The following is a 13323-nucleotide window of genomic DNA, read 5'->3' on the forward strand; positions in this document are numbered from 1 at the left end:
AAGCATGGGGCCCAAGTAAAACCTGGTACAATTATGCCACCATGGAGGCCAAGAATCAAATGATTCATTGTGACATCAAGTGGCCTAAAAGGGCATGGGATGCATTGTGACACCACAGAGGCAAGAGAAGCAAGGATCCATTGTGACCCAATGCAGGCTAACAATCTAATGATCCCTTGTGGCACCAGGGGGTATAAAAAGGGCCAGGGATGGATTGTTACAGCACGATGACCAATAGAAGCAAGGATCTATTATGCCACTGTGGAGGCCAAGAATCAAATGATTCATTGTGACATCATGTGGCCTAAAAGGGCATGGGATGCATTGTGACAGCACAGGGGTTAAGAGAAGCAAGGAACCATTGTGACCCAATGGAGGCTAACAATCTAATGATCCCTTTTGACACCAATGGGCCTAAAAGGGGCAGGGATGTATTGTGAAAGCATGGGGCCCAATTAAAACCTGGTACAATTACGCCACCATGGAGGCCAAGATTTAAATGATTCAGTGTGACATCAAGTGGCCTAAAAGGGCATGGGATGCATTGTGACAGCACAGGGGTTAAGAGAAGCAAGGAACCATTGTGACCCAATGCAGGCTAACAATCTAAGAATCCCTTTTGACACCAGGGGGCGCAAAAGGACCACGGATGGACTCTGACAGCATGGGGACCTATAGAAGCAAGGAACCATTATGACACCATGAAGGCCAAGAATCAAATGGTTCATTGTGACATCAAGTGGCCTAAAAGGGCTTGGAATGCATTTTGACACCACAGATGTTAAGAGAAGCAAGGAATCATTGTGACCCAATGCAGGCTAACAATCTAATGATCCTTTGTGGCACCAGGGGGTATAAAAAGGGCCAGGGATAGATTGTTACAGCACGGGGACCAATAGAAGCAAGGATCTATTATGCCACCATGGAGGCCAAGAATCAAATGATTCATTGTGACATCAAGTGGCCTAAAAGGGCATGGGATGCATTGTGACACCACAGGGGTTAAGAGAAGCAAGGATCCATTGTGACCCAATGGAGGCTAATAATCCCAGGCTCCCATTTGACACCAGGGGGCGTAAAAGGGCCAGGGATGAATTGTGACAGCATGGGGCCCAATAGAAACAAGGAACCATTATGACACCATGGAGGCCAAGAATCAAATGATTCATTGTGACATCAAGTGGCCTAAAAGGGCATGGGATGCATTGTGACACCACAGGGGTTAAGAGAAGCAAGGAACCATTGTGACCCAATGCAGGCTAACAATCTAATGATCCCTTGTGACACCAATGGGCCTAAAAGGGGCAGTGATGAATTGTGAAAGCATGGGGCCCAAGTAAAACCTGGTACAATCATGCCACCATGGAGGCCAAGAATCAAATGATTCATTGTGACATCAAGTGGCCTAAAAGGGCATGGGATGCATTGTGACACCACAGGGGTTAAGAGAAGCAAGGAACCATTGTGACCCAATGCAGGCTAACAATCTAATGATCCCTTGTGGCACCAGGGGGCATAAAAATGGCCAGGGATGGATTGTTACAGCACGGGGACCAATAGAACCAAGGTTCTATTATGCCACCATGGAGGCCAAGAATCAAATGATTCATTGTGACATCAAGTGGCCTAAAAGGGCATGGGATGCATTGTGACACCACAGAGGTTAAGAGAAGCAAGGAACCATTGTGACCCAATGCAGGCTAACAATCTAATGATCCCTTTTGACACCAATGGGCCTAAAAGGGGCAGGGATGTATTGTGAAAGCATGGGGCCCAAGTAAAACCTGGCAGAATTACGCCACCATGGAGGCCAAGAATCAAATGATTCATTGTGACATCAAGTGGCCTAAAAGGGCATGGGATGCATTGTGACAGCACAGGGGTTAAGAGAAGCAAGGAACCATTGTGACCCAATGCAGGCTAACAATCTAAGAATCCCTTTTGACACCCGGGTGCGCAAAAGGACCACAGATGAACCTTGACAGCGTGGGGACGTATAGAACCAAGGAACCATTATGACACCATGAAGGCCAAGAATCAAATGGTTCATTGTGACATCAAGTGGCCTAAAAGGGCTTGGAATGCATTGTGACACCACAGAGTTTAAGAGAAGCAAGGATCCATTGTGACCCAAAGCAGGCTAACAATCTAATGATCCTTTGTGGCACCAGGGGGTATAAAAAGGGCCAGGGATGGATTGTTACAGCACGGGGACCAATAGAAGCAAGTATCTATTATGCCACCGTGGAGGCCAAGAATCAAATGATTCATTGTGACATCAAGTGGCCTAAAAGGGCATGGGATGCATTGTGACACCACAGGGGTTAAGAGAAGCAAGGAACCATTGTGACCCAATGCAGGCTAACAATCTAAGAATCCCTTTTGACACCAGGGGGCGCAAAAGGACCACGGATGAACTCTGACAGCATGGGGACCTATAGAAGCAAGGAACCATTATGACACCATGAAGGCCAAGAATCAAATGGTTCATTGTGACATCAAGTGGCCTAAAAGGGCTTGGAATGCATTGTGACACGACAGAGGTTAAGAGAAGCAAGGAACCATTGTGACCCAATGCAGGCTAACAATCTAATGATCCCTTGTGGCACCAGGGCGTATAAAAAGGGCCAGGGATGGATTGTTACAGCACGGGGACCAATAGAAGCATGGATCTATTATGCCACCGTGGAGGCCAAGAATCAAATGATTCATTGTGACATCAAGTGGCGTAAAAGGGCATGGGATGCATTGTGACACCACAGAGGTTAAGAGAAGGAAGGAACCATTGTGACCCAATGCAGGCTAACAATCTAATGATCCCTTGTGGCACCAGGGCGTATAAAAAGGGCCAGGGATGGATTGTTACAGCACGGGGACCAATAGAAGCAAGGATCTATTATGCCACCGTGGAGGCCAAGAATCAAATGATTCATTGTGACATCAAGTGGCCTAAAAGGGCATGGGATGCATTGTGACACCACAGGGGTTAAGAGAAGCAAGGAACCATTGTGACCCAATGCAGGCTAACAATCTAAGAATCCCTTTTGACACCAGGGGGCGCAAAAGGACCACGGATGAACTCTGACAGCACGGGGACCTATAGAAGCAAGGAACCATTATGACACCATGAAGGCCAAGAATCAAATGGTTCATTGTGTCATCAAGTGGCCTAAAAGGGCATGGGATGCATTGTGACACCACAGGGGTTAAGAGAAGCAAGGAACCATTGTGACCCAATGCAGGCTAACAATCTAATGATCCCTTGTGGCACCAGGGCGTATAAAAAGGGCCAGGGATGGATTGTTACAGCACGGGGACCAATAGAAGCAAGGATCTATTATGCCACCGTGGAGGCCAAGAATCAAATGATTCATTGTGACATCAAGTGGCCTAAAAGGGCATGGGATGCATTGTGACAGCACAGGGGTTAAGAGAAGCAAGGATCCATTGTGACCCAATGGAGGCTAATAATCCCAGGATCCCATTTGACACCAGGGGGCGTAAAAGGGCCAGGGATGAATTGTGATACCATGGGGCCCAATAGAAACAAGGAACCATTATGACACCATGGAGGCCAAGAATCAAATGATTCATTGTGACATCAAGTGGCCTAAAAGGGCATGGGATGAATTGTGACACCACAGATGTTAAGAGAAGCAAGGAACCATTGTGACCCAATGCAGGCTAACAATCTAATGATCCCTTGCGACAGCAATGGGCCTATAAGGGGCAGGGATGAATTGTGAAAGCATGGGGCCCAAGTAAAACCTGGTACAATTATGCCACCATGGAGGCCAAGAATCAAATGATTCATTGTGACATCAAGTGGCCTAAAAGGGCATGGGATGCATTGTGACAGCACAGGGGTTAAGAGAAGCAAGGATCCATTGTGACCCAATGCAGGCTAACAATCTAAGAATCCCTTTTGACACCAGGGGGCGCAAAAGGACCACGGACGAACCTTGACAGCGTGGGGACCTATAAAAGCAAGGAACCATTATGACACCATGAAGGCCAAGAATCAAATGATTCATTGTGACATCAAGTGGCCTAAAAGGGCTTGGGATGCATTGTGACACCACAGAGGTTAAGAGAAGCAAGGAACCATTGTGACCCAATGCAGGCTAACAATCTAATGATCCCATGTGACACCAATGGGCCTATAAGGGGCAGGGATGAATTGTGAAAGCATGGGACCCAATTAAAACCTGGTACAATTCTGCCACCATGGAGGCCAAGAATCAAATGATTCATTGTGACATCAAGTGGCCTAAAAGGGCATGGGATGCATTGTGACACCACAGAGGTTAAGAGAAGCAAGGAACCATTGTGACCCAATGCAGGCTAACCATCTAATGATCCCTTGTGGCACCAGGGGGTATAAAAAGGGCCAGGGATGGATTGTTACAGCACGGGGACCAATAGAAGCAAGGATCTATTATGCCACCATGGAGGCCAAGAATCAAATGATTCATTGTGACATCAAGTGGCCTAAAAGGGCATGGGAGGCATTGTGACAGCAAAGGGGTTAAGAGAAGCAAGGATCCATTGTGACCCAATGGAGGCTAACAATCTAATGATCCCTTGTTACACCAGGGGGCGTAAAAGGGCCAGGGATGAATTGTGACAGCATGGGGCCCAAGTAAAACCTGGAACAATTATGCCACCGTGGAGGCCAAGAATCAAATGATTCATTGTGACATCAAGTGGCCTAAAAGGGCTTGGGATGCATTGTGACGCCACAGAGGTTAAGAGAAGCAAGGAACCATTGTGACCCAATGCAGGCTAACAATCTAATGATCCCTTGTGACACCTATGGGCCTAAAAGGGGCAGGGATGAATTGTGAAAGCATGGGGCCCAAGTAAAACCTGGTACAATCATGCCACCATGGAGGCCAAGAATCAAATGATTCATTGTGACATCAAGTGGCCTAAAAGGGCATGGGATGCATTGTGACACCACAGGGGTTAAGAGAAGCAAGGATCCATTGTGACCCAATGCAGGCTAACAATCTAATGATCCCTTGTGGCACCAGGGGGTGTAAAAAGGGCCAGGGCAGGATTGTTACAGCACGGGGACCAATAGAAACAAGGATCTATTATGCCACCATGGAGGCCAAGAATCAAATGATTCATTGTGACATCAAGTGGCCTAAAAGGGCATGGGATGCATTGTGACAGCACAGGGGTTAAGAGAAGCAAGGAACCATTGTGACCCAATGCAGGCTAACAATCTAAGAATCCCTTTTGACACCAGGGGGCGCAAAAGGACCACGGATGAACTCTGACAGCATGGGGACCTATAGAAGCAAGGAACCATTATGACACCTTGAAGGCCAAGAATCAAATGGTTCACTGTGACATGAAGTGGCCTAAAAGGGCTTGGAATGCATTGTGACACCACAGAGGTTAAGAGAAGCAAGGAACCATTGTGACCCAATGCAGGCTAACAATCTAATGATCACTTGTGGCACCAGGGGGTATAAAAAGGGCCACGGATGGATTGTTACAGCACGGGGACCAATAGAAGCAAGGATCTATTATGCCACCGTGGAGGCCAAGAATCAAATGATTCATTGTGACATCATGTGGCCTAAAAGGGCATGGGATGCATTGTGACACCACAGAGGTTAAGAGAAGCAAGGATCCATTGTGACCCAATGGAGGCTAATAATCCCAGGATCCCATTTGACACCAGGGGGCGTAAAAGGGCCAGGGATGGATTGTGAAGGCATGGGGCCCAATAGAAACAAGGAACCATTATGACACCATGGGGGCCAAGAATCAAATGATTCATTGTGACATCAAGTGGCCTAAAAGGGCATGGGATGCACTGTGACACCACAGAGGTTAAGAGAAGCAAGGAACCATTGTGACCCAATGCAGGCTAACAATCTAATGATCCCTTGTGACACCAATGGGCCTAAAAGGGGCAGGGATGAATTGTGAAAGCATGGGGCCCAAGTAAAACCTGGTACAATTATGCCACCATGGAGGCCAAGAATCAAATGATTCATTGTGACATCAAGTGGCCTAAAAGGGCATGGGATGCATTGTGACAGCACAGGGGTTAAGAGAAGCAAGGATCCATTGTGACCCAATGCAGGCTAACAATCTAAGAATCTCATTTGACACCAGGGGGCGCAAAAGGACCACAGATGAACTCTGACAGCATGGGGTCCTATAGAAGCAAGGAACCATTATGACACCATGGAGGCCAAGAATCAAATGGTTCATTGTAAGACCAAGTGGCCTAAAAGGGGTTGGAATGCATTGTGACACCACAGAGGTTAAGAGAAGCAAGGAACCATTGTGACCCAATGCAGGCTAACAATCTAATGATCCCTTGTGGCACCAGGGGGCATAAAATGGGCCAGGGATGGATTGTTACAGCACGGGGAGCAATAGAAGCAAGGATCTATTATGCCACCATGGAGGCCAAGAATCAAATGATTCATTGTGACATCATGTGGCCTAAAAGGGCATGGGATGCATTGTGACACCACAGAGGTTAAGAGAAGCAAGGATCCATTGTGACCCAATGGAGGCTAACAATCTAATGATCCCTTGTGACACCAATGGGCCTAAAAGGGGCAGGGATGTATTGTGAAAGCATGGGGCCAAAGTAAAACCTGGTACAATTACGCCACCATGGAGGCCAAGAATCAAATGATTCATTGTGACATCAAGTGGCCTAAAAGGGCATGGGATGCATTGTGACAGCACAGGGGTTAAGAGAAGCAAGGAACCATTGTGACCAAATGCAGGCTAACAATCTAATGATCCCTTGTGACACCAATGGGCCTAAAAGGGGCAGGGATGAATTGTGAAAGCATGGGGCCCAATAGAAACAAGGAACCATTATGCCACCATGAAGGCCAAGAATCAAATGATTCATTGTGACATCAGGTGGCCTAAAAGGGCATGGGATGCATTGTGACACCACAGAGGCAAGAGAAGCAAGGAAACATTGTGACCCAATGCAGGCTAACAATCTAATGATCCCTTGTGACAGCAATGGGCCTAAAAGGGGCAGGGATGAATTGTGAAAGCATGGGGCCCAAGTAAAGCCTGGTACAATCATGCCACCATGGAGGCCAAGAATCAAATGATTCATTGTGACATCAAGTGGCTTAAAAGTGCATGGGATGCACTGTGACACCACAGGGGTTAAGAGAAGCAAGGAACCATTGTGACCCAATGCAGGCTAACAATCTAATGATCCCTTGTGGCACCAGGGGGTATAAAAAGGCCAGGGATGGATTGTTACAGCACGATGATCAATAGAAGCAAGGATCTATTATGCCACTGTGGAGGCCAAGGATCAAATGATTCATTGTGACATCATGTGGCCTAAAAGGGCATGGGATGCATTGTGACAGCACAGGGGTTAAGAGAAGCAAGGAACCATTGTGACCCAATGGAGGCTAACAATCTAATGATCCCTTTTGACACCAATGGGCCTAAAAGGGGCAGGGATGTATTGTGAAAGCATGGGGCCCAATTAAAACCTGGTACAATTACGCCACCATGGAGGCCAAGATTTAAATGATTCATTGTGACATCAAGTGGCCTAAAAGGGCATGGGATGCATTGTGACAGCACAGGGGTTAAGAGAAGCAAGGAACCATTGTGACCCAATGCAGGCTAACAATCTAAGAATCCCTTTTGACACCAGGGGGCGCAAAAGGACCACGGATGGACTCTGAGAGCATGGGGACCTATAGAAGCAAGGAACCATTATGACACCATGAAGGCCAAGAATCAAATGGTTCATTGTGACATCTAGTGGCCTAAAAGGTCTTGGAATGCATTTTGACACCACAGAGATTAAGAGAATCAAGGATCCATTGTGACCCAATGCAGGCTAACAATCTAATGATCCCTTGTGGCACCAGGGGGTATAAAAAGGGCCAGGGATGGATTGTTACAGCACAGGGACCAATAGAAGCAAGGATCTATTATGCCACCGTGGAGGCCAAGAATCAAATGATTCATTGTGACATCAAGTGGCCTAAAAGGGCATGGGATGCATTGTGACAGCACAGGGGGTAAGAGAAGCAAGGATCCATTGTGACCCAATGGAGGCTAATAATCCCAAGATCCCATTTGACACCAGGGGGCGTAAAAGTGCCAGGGATGAATTGTGACAGCATGGGGCCCAATTAAAACCTGGTACAATTACGCGACCATGGAGGCCAAGATTTAAATGATTCATTGTGACATCAAGTGGCCTAAAAGGGCATGGGATGCATTGTGACACCACAGGGGTTAAGAGAAGCAAGGATCCATTGTGACCCAATGGAGGCTAATAATCCCAGGATCCCATTTGACACCAGGGGGCGTAAAAGGGCCAGGGATGAATTGTGACAGCATGGGGCCCAATAGAAACAAGGAACCATTATGACACCATGGGCGCCAAGAATCAAATGATTCATTGTGACATCAAGTGGCCTAAAAGGGCATGGGATGCATTGTGGCACCACAGAGGTTAAGAGAAGCAAGGATCCATTGTGACCCAATGCAGGCTAACAATCTAATGATCCCTTGTGACAGCAATGGGCCTAAAAGGGGCAGGGATGAATTGTGAAAGCATGGGGCCCAAGTAAAACCTGGTACAATTATGCCACCATGGAGGCCAAGAATCAAATGATTCATTGTGACATCAAGTGGCCTAAAAGGGCATGGGATGCATTGTGACACCACAGGGGTTAAGAGAAGCAAGGAACCATTGTGACCCAATGCAGGCTAACAATCTAATGATCCCTTGTGGCACCAGGGCGCATAAAAATGGCCAGGGATGGATTGTTACAGCACGGGGACCAATAGAATCAAGGATCTATTATGCCACCATGGAGGCCAAGAATCAAATGATTCATTGTGACATCAAGTGGCCTAAAAGGGCATGGGATGCATTGTGACACCACAGAGGTTAAGAGAAGCAAGGAACCATTGTGACCCAATGCAGGCTAACAATCTAATGATCCCTTTTGACACCAATGGGCCTAAAAGTGTCAGGGATGTATTGTGAAAGCATGGGGCCCAAGTAAAACCGGGTACAATTACGCCACCATGGAGGCCAAGAATCAAATGATTCATTGTGACATCAAGTGGCCTAAAAGGTCATGGGATGCATTGTCGCCGCACAGGGGTTAAGAGAAACAAGGAACCATTGTGACCCAATGCAGGCTAACAATCTAAGAATCCCTTTTGACACCAGGGGGCGCAAAAGGACCACTGATGAACCTTGACAGCGTGGGGACGTATAGAACCAAGGAACCATTATAACACGATGAAGGCCAAGAATCAAATGGTTCATTGTGACATCTAGTGGCCTAAAAGGTCTTGGAATGCATCGTGACACCACAGAGGTTAAGAGAAGCAAGGAACCATTGTGACCCAATGCAGGCTAACAATCTAATGATCCTTTGTGGCACCAGGGGGTATAAAAAGGGCCAGGGATGGATTGTTACAGCACGGGGACCAATAGAAGCAAGGATCTATTATGCCACCGTGGAGGCCAAGAATCAAATGATTCATTGTGACATCAAGTGGCCTAAAAGGGCATGGGATGCATTGTGACACCACAGAGGTTAAGAGAAGCAAGGAACCATTGTGACCCAATGCAGGCTAACAATCTAATGATCCCTTGTGGCACCAGGGGGTATAAAAAGGGCCAGGGATGGATTGTTACAGCACGGGGACCAATAGAAACAAGGATCTATTATGCCACCATGGAGGCAAAGAATCAAATGATTCATTGTGACATCAAGTGGCGTAAAAGGGCATGGGATGCATTGTGACGCCACAGATGGTAAGTGAAGCAAGGAACCATTGTGACCCAATGCAGGCTAACAATCTAATGATCCCTTGTGACACCAATGGGCCTATAAGGGGCAGGGATGAATTGTGAAAGCATGGGGCCCAAGTAAAACCTGGTACAATTATGCCACCATGGAGGCCAAGAACCAAATGATTCATTGTGACATCAAGTGGCCTAAAAGGGCATGGGATGCATTGTGACAGCACAGGGGTTAAGAGAAGCAAGGAACCATTGTGACCCAATGCAGGCGATCAATCTAATGATCCCTTGTGACACCAATGGGCCTAAAAGGGGCAGGGATGAATTGTGAAAGCATGGGGCCCAAGTAAAACCTGGTACAATTATGCCACCATGGAGGCCAAGAATCAAATGATTCATTGTGACATCAAGTGGCCTAAAAGGGCATGGGATGCATTGTGACACCACAGGGGTTAAGAGAAGCAAGGATCCATTGTGACCCAATGCAGGCTAACCATCTAATGATCCCTTGTGGCACCAGGGGGTATAAAAAGGGCCAGAGATGGATTGTTACAGCACGGGGACCAATAGAAGCAAGGATCTATTATGCCACCGTGGAGGCCAAGAATCAAATGATTCATTGTGACATCATGTGGCCTAAAAGGGCATGGGATGCATTGTGACACCACAGAGGTTAAGAGAAGCAAGGAACCATTGTGACCCAATGCAGGCTAACAATCTAATGATCCCTTGTGACACCAATGGGCCTAAAAGGGGCAGGGATGAATTGTGACAGCATTGTAACCAATTAAAACCTGGTACATTTCTGCCACCATGGAGGCCAAGGATCAAATGATTCATTGTGACATCAAGTGGCCTAAAAGGGCATGGGATGCATTGTGACACCACAGGGGTTAAGAGAAGCAAGGATCCATTGTGACCCAATGCAGGCTAACAATCTAAGAATCCCACTTGACACCAGGGGGCGCAAAAGGACCACAGATGAACTCTGAGAGCATGGGGTCCTATAGAAGCAAGGAACCATTATGACACCATGGAGGCCAAGAATCAAATGGTTCATTGTAAGACCAAGTGGCCTAAAAGGGCTTGGAATGCATTGTGACTGCACAGAGGTTAAGAGAAGCAAGGAACCATTGTGACCCAATGCAGGCTAACAATCTAATGATCCCTTGTGGCACCAGGGCGCATAAAAATGGCCAGGGATGGATTGTTACAGCACGGGGACCAATAGAATCAAGGATCTATAATGCCACCATGGAGGCCAAGAATCAAATGATTCATTGTGACATCAAGTGGCTTAAAAGTGCATGGGATGCACTGTGACACCACAGGGGTTAAGAGAAGCAAGGAACCATTGTGACCCAATGCAGGCTAACAATCTAATGATCCCTTGTGGCACCAGGGGGTATAAAAAGGCCAGGGATGGATTGTTACAGCACGATGATCAATAGAAGCAAGGATCTATTATGCCACTGTGGAGGCCAAGGATCAAATGATTCATTGTGACATCATGTGGCCTAAAAGGGCATGGGATGCATTGTGACAGCACAGGGGTTAAGAGAAGCAAGGAACCATTGTGACCCAATGGAGGCTAACAATCTAATGATCCCTTTTGACACCAATGGGCCTAAAAGGGGCAGGGATGTATTGTGAAAGCATGGGGCCCAATTAAAACCTGGTACAATTACGCCACCATGGAGGCCAAGATTTAAATGATTCATTGTGACATCAAGTGGCCTAAAAGGGCATGGGATGCATTGTGACAGCACAGGGGTTAAGAGAAGCAAGGAACCATTGTGACCCAATGCAGGCTAACAATCTAAGAATCCCTTTTGACACCAGGGGGCGCAAAAGGACCACTGATGAACCTTGACAGCGTGGGGACGTATAGAACCAAGGAACCATTATAACACGATGAAGGCCAAGAATCAAATGGTTCATTGTGACATCTAGTGGCCTAAAAGGTCTTGGAATGCATCGTGACACCACAGAGGTTAAGAGAAGCAAGGAACCATTGTGACCCAATGCAGGCTAACAATCTAATGATCCTTTGTGGCACCAGGGGGTATAAAAAGGGCCAGGGATGGATTGTTACAGCACGGGGACCAATAGAAGCAAGGATCTATTATGCCACCGTGGAGGCCAAGAATCAAATGATTCATTGTGACATCAAGTGGCCTAAAAGGGCATGGGATGCATTGTGACACCACAGAGGTTAAGAGAAGCAAGGAACCATTGTGACCCAATGCAGGCTAACAATCTAATGATCCCTTGTGGCACCAGGGGGTATAAAAAGGGCCAGGGATGGATTGTTACAGCACGGGGACCAATAGAAACAAGGATCTATTATGCCACCATGGAGGCAAAGAATCAAATGATTCATTGTGACATCAAGTGGCGTAAAAGGGCATGGGATGCATTGTGACGCCACAGATGGTAAGTGAAGCAAGGAACCATTGTGACCCAATGCAGGCTAACAATCTAATGATCCCTTGTGACACCAATGGGCCTATAAGGGGCAGGGATGAATTGTGAAAGCATGGGGCCCAAGTAAAACCTGGTACAATTATGCCACCATGGAGGCCAAGAACCAAATGATTCATTGTGACATCAAGTGGCCTAAAAGGGCATGGGATGCATTGTGACAGCACAGGGGTTAAGAGAAGCAAGGAACCATTGTGACCCAATGCAGGCGATCAATCTAATGATCCCTTGTGACACCAATGGGCCTAAAAGGGCCAGGGATGAATTGTGAAAGCATGGGGCCCAAGTAAAACCTGGTACAATTATGCCACCATGGAGGCCAAGAATCAAATGATTCATTGTGACATCAAGTGGCCTAAAAGGGCATGGGATGCATTGTGACACCACAGGGGTTAAGAGAAGCAAGGATCCATTGTGACCCAATGCAGGCTAACCATCTAATGATCCCTTGTGGCACCAGGGGGTATAAAAAGGGCCAGAGATGGATTGTTACACCACGGGGACCAATAGAAGCAAGGATCTATTATGCCACCGTGGAGGCCAAGAATCAAATGATTCATTGTGACATCAAGTGGCCTAAAAGGGCATGGGAGGCATTGTGACAGCAAAGGGGTTAAGAGAAGCAAGGATCCATTGTGACCCAATGGAGGCTAACAATCTAATGATCCCTTGTGACACCAGGGGGCGTAAAAGGGCCAGGGATGAATTGTGACAGCATGGGGCCCAAGTAAAACCTGGAACAATTATGCCACCGTGGAGGCCAAGAATCAAATGATTCATTGTGACATCAAGTGGCCTAAAAGGGCTTGGGATGCATTGTGACAGCACAGGGGTTAAGAGAAGCAAGGATCCATTGTGACCCAATGCAGGCTAACAATCTAATGATCCCTTGTGACACCTATGGGCCTAAAAGGGGCAGGGATGAATTGTGAAAGCATGGGGCCCAAGTAAAACCTGGTACAATCATGCCACCATGGAGGCCAAGAATCAAATGATTCATTGTGACATCAAGTGGCCTAAAAGGGCATGGGATGCAT

Source organism: Cinclus cinclus, chromosome 17, assembly GCF_963662255.1.
Source record: "Cinclus cinclus chromosome 17, bCinCin1.1, whole genome shotgun sequence".
NCBI classification, from domain to species: Eukaryota; Metazoa; Chordata; class Aves; order Passeriformes; family Cinclidae; genus Cinclus; species Cinclus cinclus.